The sequence below is a fragment of the Micromys minutus genome, assembly GCF_963924665.1.
Source record: "Micromys minutus genome assembly, chromosome: 1".
NCBI classification, from domain to species: Eukaryota; Metazoa; Chordata; class Mammalia; order Rodentia; family Muridae; genus Micromys; species Micromys minutus.
The window spans coordinates 45,856,582-45,866,201 of NC_137969.1; the positions used below are offsets into that span (position 1 = coordinate 45,856,582).

At 43.9% G+C, this 9,620-nt stretch overlaps 1 pseudogene across 1 annotated transcript; it reads left to right on the top strand.

Moving 5' to 3' along the window:
* Positions 1–757: 757 nt before the first annotated feature.
* Positions 758–3,155, top strand: LOC308434951 (Parkinson disease protein 7 homolog; annotated as a pseudogene). Its single transcript has 2 exons — positions 758–794; positions 2,585–3,155. The product of its transcript is annotated as a Parkinson disease protein 7 homolog (transcript).
* Positions 3,156–9,620: the final 6,465 nt, after the last annotated feature.

Below are 9,620 nucleotides of genomic sequence, written 5' to 3' on the forward strand. Positions count from 1 at the left end.
CAATCTTCCTTCCGCACTTCCAGCTTCCTGGCAGAGGCATTACACGGTCATTCACGTTTCTGTCTTGCCTGCAGCACGCCTGTAATCTTGAATAAGTTACATCTCATCGCAGGGAAGGTGTGCACACAGCAGCTGCCGGCACGGCTAGCTAGTCTCTTCCCAGAAAAGGGGAAGGAGCATCTATTTCCCCAAACGGCCAGCTCAACAAGACTAAGAAATAAATCATGGTGTCAAATAAAAGCAAATAGCCCAGACTTCAAGGCAGCACGGGCAAACTCAAGTCTTCTTTTTTTTTTTATTTGCCACTTCACAAATAAGCTTTTCACCTCTTTCCCCCATAAGTTCATCATGCTGAAATTAGTCCGACATTACATTTTTCTAGAGAAATCTTTGTTTGGCTGAATCCCTTGCAATGAGTCATCTTAGTAGTTGATACAAAGCAGACCATGAGGCTGCTCTTGTCAACAAGCTCGATGCAACAGCCTAGCAGATGCTTGAGAACCGGAGTAGGTAGTCTATCCCTCTCACCAAGCCTGGTCTTAAACGCTTATTTCAGATTTCATCTCCTGCCCATTTGTTCAGGAAAGCTGTATTGGGTTTCCAGAACTTTGTTCAACTCTGAAACTGCAAAGAGGAGGGGCCGGGTTTCAGAAGCTTCCGGCACCATTAAGGGGAAGGTTAGTGGAATAGAAAGGACCAGATCAGGACTAGAAATTTAGCTACAGGAGCATGGAGCCATTAAACAGTCCGAGAGAACATGATGACATTTTATTTGGAAAATCAGCATAACGCTGGTAAGGCTGATAGCCGGGGACAGTGCTTTGTGGGAGAAGGTTCTGACTACAAAGTATTAAAGTTTTTTCTTAAAACTTTATGACTACGGAGCTGGAGGCACAGCTCAGTGGTTGATAACACTTGTTCTTGCAGAGGATCTGGTTTTGGTTCCCAGACCCATGTGGTGGTTCACAGCCATCTGTAACTCCAGTGCCAAGGGATCTGGCCTCCGTGAGCACTCAGCATACATGTAGTATTCAGATATGCATGCAAGCAAAATGTACATGCACATAAAATGCAGTTTTAAATTTTTAAGAAATTGTGGCAATGACATGAGACTGACAGGCTCCCGGGGCACTCGGGACACTTTGGAAACACTGAGAGGGTAAAGAAAATATTGCAGATTTGCTGGCGTTCACCCATAATCCCAGCCACTCAGGAGGCTGAGCCAGTTAAGTCCAGAAGTCCGAGGCCTAGGTAACTTACAGAAACTGTGTTTCAAAATAAAATATAAAAAGGCTAGGATGTGCCCTAGTGGTAGAGCATTCGGCTATATTGGGAAGCCCCAAGTTCTGTCTTCAGTCCCACAAAAAACAAATTTAAAAATATAAAAAATAATAACCGGCCAAGCATGATTTTTAATCCCAGCACTCTGGAGGCAGAGGCAGGAAGATCTCTGTGAGTTCAAGGCCAGCCTGGACTACAGAGAAAGTTCTAAAACAGTTGGGAATACATGGAGCGATCTTGTCTCAAAACACCATTCTTTTTTTTTTTTTTTTTTTTTTTTACCATTTTTAAAAAGTATTTATGAGGCTGGAGAGATGGTACAGTGGTTAAGAGTATTGGCTGCTCTTCTAGAGAACCTGAGTTCAATTCCCAGCAACCACATGGTGGCTCACATCTGTCTATAACTCTAGCTCCAGAGGATCCAACACCTTCACACAGATGTACATGCAAAACACCAATGCACATGGAATAAAAATTTTAAGATGCATTTATATGTTCTGTGCATGTGGGTGTTTTGCCTGTGGGCATGTCTGAGCATCATGGAACCATAGTGCCTGTGGAGAAGATGGCATCAGACCCTAGAGAACTGGACTTTCAGATGGTTATGAGCTGCCATGGAGGTGCTGGGAATTGAACCTGGGTCCTTTGCAAGAGCAACTGGTAGTGCTCTTAACCTCTAAGCTATCTCTCCATCCCATAATAACCAGTTTAGGTATGTTATCTAAAGAAAGTCACTGCCTATATTTGTGCAAAATACTCAACTTTGTAATGACTAAAACCATGCTTTTATAACATTTCTGACAAAGGGGATCATATTAAGCCTGTTTTACACCAAATTCTTCTCACTTACCAATGCAGTGTCATAAACCCATTCTTGTGTCATCAGGCACAGACTTACACCCTTATTTTAAATGTCACATTGAATAGAGTTGGACAGCTGAGTCACAATTCACTTCATGGTTTCTGCATGGCAAAAATTTAGGTTGTTGGTAACATTCTAATGCTACTACAAATACTACCATAAGCATGCTTGAACTTAAGACTTTACATCTTGTCTAATCTGTCTACATAATAAATTCCTAGAAATGAGTATATATGTTTCTAAGACTTGCTGGTATATATTCTCTGAGTATGGGACTATTCCCATTCAGGAAGTCAAAGGCGGAGACTAAGGGCCTTTTAAAAAATGGAAATATAGCATAAGTATATGAAAGTTCACAGTGCCTGCGGGACTGGCTATGGCTTCGCGTGGGTGGAGGACGTATGACTGCAGTCTTTAAGAAATAGAAATGGCTTCCAAAAGAAGTCATTCTGGCCAAAGGAGCAAAGATGGAGACAGTGATTCCTGTGGATGTCATAGGGCGAGCTGGGATTAAAGTTGCCCCTGCGGGTTTGGCTGGGAAGGACCCCGTGCAGTGTAGCCGTGACCTAACGATCTGTCCGGATACCAGTCTGGAAGATGTAAAAAAACAAGGACCATACAATGTGGTTGTTCTTCCGGGAGGAAATCTGGGTGCACGGAATGTATTTGAGTCGGCTATGGTGAAAGAGATCCTCGAGGAGGAGAACAGGAAGGGCTCATAGCTGCCATCTGTGCGGGTCCTACAGCTCTGCTGGCTCACAAAGTGGGTTTCAGGTGCAAGGTTACAACGCACCCACTGGCTAAGGACAAAATGATGGACAGCAGTCACTACAGCTACTCAGAGAGCCGCGTGTAGGAGGACCTCCTGATCCTCACCAGCTGCGGGCCTGGGACCAGCTTCGAGTTTGCACTGGCCATTGTGGAGGTCCTCGGCGGCAAGGACATGGCTGACCAAATGAAGGTACCACTTGTTCTCAAAGAATCGAGCCCAAGGCCTGGCCCCCAAGCTTAAGCAGACTTTGGAAGCCCACTAGTGTGTCCACAACCCAGGGAACCTTAGGAAGTAGCCGCTCCGCAGGAGGCTCACCCTGGGTCGGTACATTTCTGCATTTCTACACCTTGGTCTTAGAATAAACAGTTACCAGGGTCCTGGGGAGGGCGTTGTGGGGAAGAACATTCACAAACTGAAAGAGTACTTGTTTAAAACAACATGTAGGGTCTGGAGCAATGGCTCAGTGGTTAAAGAGCACTTGCGGCTCTTACAAAGGACCTGAGTTTGAGCCCCAGAACACACATAGCAGCTCACAACCATCTACCCCCTCAATTCCAGGGGATCCAACACCTTCTTTTGGTCGCCAAGGGCACCAGGCACAAATGTGTTATTCGGACATAGATGCAGGTAAATACAAAATAATAAAGTGAATTTTTATAAAGAGGCACAAAGTGGGCACACACATAAAGCCCAGATAAAGAACAATCCGGCACGGGCCTGCCTCCGAGGCCCAGTTGGTTGGTGGGACCATCTGTTGACTGAAAGGAGCAGATCAAGTAGGGGATGGTGTCCTGTGGCGGCCTGTAAGTGGAATGCCCAGAAGGGCCATAGACAGGCCACCAGCTGAGTCTGACCTGGGAGTCCTGCCTGGACCCTCAGTTTTCAGTTGATAAAGGCATTTGCTACAAAGCCTGACTTGAGTTTGGTCCTTGAGACACATGGTGGGAAGGAACAGACAGACAGCCAATCACACACCTCCGCACACATGTGCCTCCCACAATAAAAAGATATGCTCCAAGATGGTCTTTACCCTTGGTTGTGATTTAAATTGCTACTAAGCTATTGAGCCCCAGGCTAAGGCTAGGCCTGAGGAGGGAAGAGGGTGACGAGGTTTGCCGAGGAAGCTGGTTGTAGTGGTTGGTGTCAGCGTGGTAATGGCATGCTTTTAGAAGTATTTATCCTGTTCACTTTGGAACACCCGGCTCCTGCTTGCTGTCAGAGGAGCAGAGGGAGCCCTGATTTAAAGCTGTGTGCTCCTTCTGAGCTACACACCTCATTCGACCTTCACAGTGACTGCAAGGAATGAACTGCAATCTCTGTCGTCTAGCCAGAAACTAAACAAAACTCAAAAGGAACAAAACCCCAAAACTAGTGTTAAAACTTTACTAAAGAACAGCATACATGTCTGGCATAAAGCCCCATGGTAGAACACTTTGATTGACATGGGCAAGGCCTTGGGCTGGAGAAATGAAAAAGAAAATTAAAAAGGCAAACCCTGGACATAAAACATTTGCAGAGGCAGATGAGGAAGAGCTCAGAGCCCAGTGTAGTCTGTCACCTCCAATTGCCACTACCAGATTTCCTGTGACCTTGCAGCTCTTTTACACTCCCTGGGCAGAACGTTTAGTGAAAGTCACTTCTTTTAAAAAAAAAAAAAAATTTTACATGTAATTATGTTGTGTATATGTGGGGGGCACAAGTTGACCTCTGACTTCCAGTGTGAGGTGGGTGTGGGGCTCACACTCAGATGGTCAGGCTTGCTGGTAGCTACCTTTCCGAGCTGAGTCACTTTGCCAGCTGGAGCTGTCTTCTTTGCCAGGAACCTTTTACCTCCCATTTGTGACTTAGTTTGGGTTTCTGTTATTTGTGACTTGAAACCTACCTCCCAGTCTAAGCTGGGCAGCCCAAGTCTTTAGTGTCAACGCTTAGGAGGCAGAGGCAGGCAGGTCTCTGAGTCTGTGGCCAGCCTGGTCTATACAGCATGTTCCAGATCTGCCAAGGCTTCATAGTGAGACTGTCTCAAAAAGAAAAAAAGAAGCCAGTGGTGGTGTGGAGAGCCGTTTTGGCACCTCTGGTAAGCTGGTGGCAGAGAAATATTAATTTTTCAGGATACCTTGAAACTGACCGTAGGCAGGAAACTGGCTTTTTGTGCTGTGCCCCTTAAGGGCTAGAATTAAGCACATTTGCATCTGAAGTTCAGAGCAAACCGCTTAGGACTGAAGCCCCAGAAGATACATTGACATTTGAAATGTAGCTCAGGACAGCGGATTTAGGCAGTGGCGGCCTCTTTTATCACCTTTTGCCCCTGATCCTCACACCTGGACTCCAGAAGGATGTTTACAGAATCTTTGATTGTTAACTTGCTTGTTCCCTGTCTTAAAATTGATGTAATCTTTCTACATGCAATTAAAGTGGTATATAAAAAACTAATAAAGGCTTCGCTTCGACCACGAGGCTTAGGCCTCAAGTCCAGCTGAAGTCATATTGCAGCTTTAACTAACTTGTCTTTCTCTTTCAGTCCTCGCACCAGTTCCGGGTGGACCTCTTGAGAGTTTGAGCTGGTCTCGGACATGGTGGTGGTGAGGCACACCTTTAAGCCTAGCACTGGGGAGGCAGAGGCAGGCAGATCTCTGTGAGTTCCAGGACAGCCTGGTCTATACAGCATGTTCCAGGCCAACCAGGGCTGCACAAAGAAATCCTCTCTCAAAAAAACAAACATCAACAACAACAAAAAAACAAAACAATAAGACTAAACAAAAACAAAAGAGAAAGAAAAGAAACAAAACAAGCCTCCTTGTCCTACCAGCCCATCTGGTACCAGGTTAATGGTGTTCTTCTTTGTGTAGGAGAACGAACCCAGAGCCTGTGCATATGCTTGGTAAGAGAGTTACCACGGAGTTACATCCCCAGCCAAAGACTAATCTAAAGGCAAATCATCTTTTCTTTTTCTCTTCCTCTTCTTTGAGACAAAGTCTCACATAGCCCAGTGTGGCTCAAACTCACTATGTGACAGGATAACCTTAGACTTCAATCCTGCTGACCCTACCTCCCCGTTAGGATGGCAGGAGTGTGTGCGCCATTACATCCCTGTGGAGGTTCTCTAGAGCTGCTCTGATGGCTTCCCACAAAGTAGTCCATGTGAGTCCAATCCTGAGTGAGTGGGATGAGAGTCAGAGGGTGGAGGCTGTTCCCCGGGGGTAAGTGTATTTCCCCACCATTCAACAGGAGCGAATAACTAGATAGATAGATAGATAGATAGATAGATAGATAGATAGATAGATAGATAAATCCTGATCAGACAGCTTACTTTTTTTTTTTAATTAAAAAAAGAAAAACAGGGTTTCTCTGTGTCGCCCTGGCTGTCCTAGAACTCACTCTGTAGACCAGGCTGGCCTGCGACTCAGAGATCTGCCTCCCAAGGCAACCTACATTTGTTGTAAAATCTAATGCCCAATACATGGTTCTGCAAATCTAAGTATTTCCTTTGGAAAACAACAGGCGAGCTACAGGCTGCCATAACAACACATAACTCCAGCATTGTTTCACTGGTAGCCACAAGAAAAGGTATACACCACTTTTAAAAGAATCTCCCCCAGAATCTGTTACTGAATGAACCCTGGGCTGCAGTTTGGTAGTTGAGTCCAGTCCTCTGGCCTGAGCCCTTTGCGGGAACTGGATATGGCCAGCTTAGAGCACCATTGCAGAGAGCACGTGAGGCATGCACCTCCAAGTCCCAGAAGCTCTGACACTGAGCAAGATTATTTTTAGAGGTGACCTGCTAGGCTCTTTAGCAAAGGAAACAGACAGAAGCACGGACTCCCGAGAGCTGCGGTAAACACAGAAGCACACTTGCACAGGCGCGGTCCCGCCAGGTGAACTGAAGTCCAACCAAGAGGAGGCAGGGAACACTGAGTGCTCACAGCTTCCAACTGTTCAGTCTGGAAACAGCAGGTGGAGAGATGTACCCATTCGTGTTCTTGGAAAACACACTGTTTTAGATAAACTTTCTTTTTTTTAAGATTTATTTATTTATTATATATGAGTAAACTGTAGGTGTCTTTAGATGCACCCGAAGAGGGTCTTATTACAGATGGTTGGGAGCCACCATGTGGGTGCTGGGAATTGAACTCAGGACCTCTGGAAGAGCAGTCAGTGCTCTTAACCACTGAGCCATCTCTCCAGCCCTAGATAAACATTCAATACTTTCCTTATGAAAAAAAAAAAAACACTAAAACATTATTCATTGCCTTTTGTTGTGTTCTATTATATTTCTTTTCCCTTATACTGTGTCTATTTCTGTGTGTGTGTATCTTTTTTTGTATGTGTATCAGTATCTTGCCTGCATACATGTGTGTTCACCATATGTGCATCTGGTGCCCATGGAGGCCAGAAGAGGGTGATAGATCCCTGGAACTGTAGTTACAAACAACCATGAACAACAGCCTTGTAAATGGTAGATCAACAAGGTCCCCTGTTAGAGCACTGAGTGCTCTTAAATACTGAGACATTTCTGCAGCCCCAAGATGTACCCACACATACAGAACTCCCAAAGCTTTGCCTTTTAGTTTAGTTTGTTATATATACCTTCAACCAGCATAAACACATACTTAGTTTATATGTAAACAAGAAAAACAATTTCTGTTGAAGCATGCTTTTGCTGTCTAACATTATACCTTGACACCTTTTTGTGTTGGTATACGTAGGTCTCTGTGCTTCTAATGATGGACACTGAGATCATTTCCAGTTTTTTACTATTATAACAATACAGGAGCATCTTTGAAAGTAACCATGTTTCAAAATCAGACCTCAGAATTTAAAAAACAAAACAAAACAAAACAAAAGCAAACGAACAAACAGAATAAAACCTTTTCCATTTCTTCATGATACATAATGCCAATTTTGGTTTCAGTATCACAGGTATATTGGGGATGGTGTCTGTGACAGACAAAGTAACCAAAGACATGCATGACCTAATACTGAACATTTTTCAGAATGTTAATTTACATGAAAAAGGGTATTTTGCAGGTATGAGGCTGACAGAGATTATCTTGGATGGTCAGCCTAATACAGTAAGTATTCTTATAAGGAAAAGAGGAAGGCAGAAAGTCAGAGAAATATGACACAGAAGTAGGATTCACACTAGTAATTGATGAAGGAATAAGCAAAGGAATGCAGGAACTTTACCCCTGGGGCTCCCAGAGAGGAATGTGGATCATTATTAACCCTTTATCTTGGCTTGCAGAGACTGTTTTTGGGTTTCAAGCTCTGAAGTGAACTACAAAATAACAAATTTGTGTGATTTTTAAGTCACCAAGTTCATGATAACTTGTAATGGCAGTAATAAGAATAGGTTAACATCAGGTAACTTTATTTTATTTTGAGATTTATTTATTTTATGCATATGAGTGTTTTGCCTTCATATATGTTTGTGTACCACATGCGTGCCTGGTGCCTACAGAGGTCAGAAGAGGACATCAGATCCCCTGAAACTGGAGTTAGGGATGGTTATGAGCCATCATGCAGATGCTGGGAACTGAACCCAGGTCCTCTGCAAGACAGCTCATGTTCTTAAGCACTGAGCCGTCTCTCCAGCCTTAGCACAGGTCTGAGTTTGGCTTGAAGGACAGCTGTTCTTTTGCAGCCTAACCAGAATGAACATCTTTTAAACATAAATGATAATTTAGGCAAAGATATTTAATAGTCCTAGCTGTCCTGAAACTTGCTATGTAGACCAGGATGGCCTCAAACTCACAGAAATCCACCTGCCTCTGCCTCCTGAGTGCTGGGATTAAAGGCATGCACCACAATGCCTGGCTTGGTGTTTTTTAAAGTGAATTAGTAGACTGTGGTGTATGGACAAGCTGAGCAGAAGGGACAGGGCTACTTAAAGTGACTCACTCACAGTGTCACCTATGGGAGACCAGGAAAAAAAACACAGGCCAAAAATGCTCAGGGGTATTTTGAAAAAAACACAAAAGGATAAACATTTTGTGATGGTTTGAATGGGAATGGCCCCCATTGGCTCATAGATCCGAATGATTAGTCACCAGGGAGTAACACAACTTGAGAAGGATTTAGCAGGATTGGGAGGTATGGCCTTGCTTCAGGAAAAGCTCACAGCAGGCCCAGCATCTCTCTCTCTCTCTCTCTCTCTCTCTCTGTGTGTGTGTCTGTGTGTGTCTGTGTGTCTCTCTCTCTCTCTCTCTGTCTCTCTCCCTCTGCTGCTGCCACTCCCGCCTGTGGATCAGAATGGAGAGCTCTCAGCTGCCTCTCCAGCACGTCTGCCATGCTCCCCACCATGAAGATATTGGACTGAACCTCTGAACCCGTAAGCCAGCCTTAATTAAATGTTGTCCTTTATAAGAGTTGCCTTGGTCATAGGGTCTGTTCACAGCAATAGAACAGTGACTAAAACACATGTAACAAAAATAGCTATAGAAAACAGCTTCATAAATACATATTTATGAATATGTATTTCATATTCATGAAGGTCATATAGTTAATGTATATACAGTTAGAAAACCAATAAGAAAATACCTATATATAATTGCATAGTTAGAAGGTAAGCTTAGAGTATAAAGGGCCAGTTCAGGAAGAAAAAAAAAAAGGAAAAACAAGTAGAAAAAAAGCATGTGGGGAGGAGAGAAAATGAGATCTAATTATATTGACAAGTATATTCAATATGTGTTGCTAAAGGCAAGCAGA